This window comes from Triticum dicoccoides, chromosome 6A, assembly GCF_002162155.2.
Source record: "Triticum dicoccoides isolate Atlit2015 ecotype Zavitan chromosome 6A, WEW_v2.0, whole genome shotgun sequence".
Lineage (NCBI taxonomy): Eukaryota > Viridiplantae > Streptophyta > Magnoliopsida > Poales > Poaceae > Triticum > Triticum dicoccoides.
Window position 1 is genome coordinate 559554739 of NC_041390.1, and position 470 is coordinate 559555208.

Genomic DNA, 470 nt, shown 5'->3' on the forward strand with positions numbered 1-470 from the left:
CGATCCACTTAAATCGAGGGGAGGATGACTTCTTTTTATAACATATCCTCCCGATATTAGGGAGCTATATTAAATATTTCCTTAATTTGAAATTCACCATAACACACTTGCATATTAAATCCCTTGGCCTTTTATTCTTCAAGTGTTGACTCTCTAACCTTGCCATTTATTCTTTCTCCATTTATCGAGGCTCCTCCTAAATTATCAACATTTTTGGCCACTCCTAAAACCTCATTCTAGTTCAAACCCATTTGAATTAAATTCAAATGAGTTTGAATTCTTATCGTTCGCTCTGGCTTTTTCTAATTTTCTCGGACCGAGCATATTTTTGTGAGTCCAAGAAAATTAACCACATGCCCAAATTCTTCCTCGAACCTTCTCTTCTCTCTTTTCCTTTCTCTGTTTTCACTATTTTGTAAAGAGAAGGAAATAGGAAGGGGAGAGAGAGCTTAGCCCAGCGGGCCAATCAG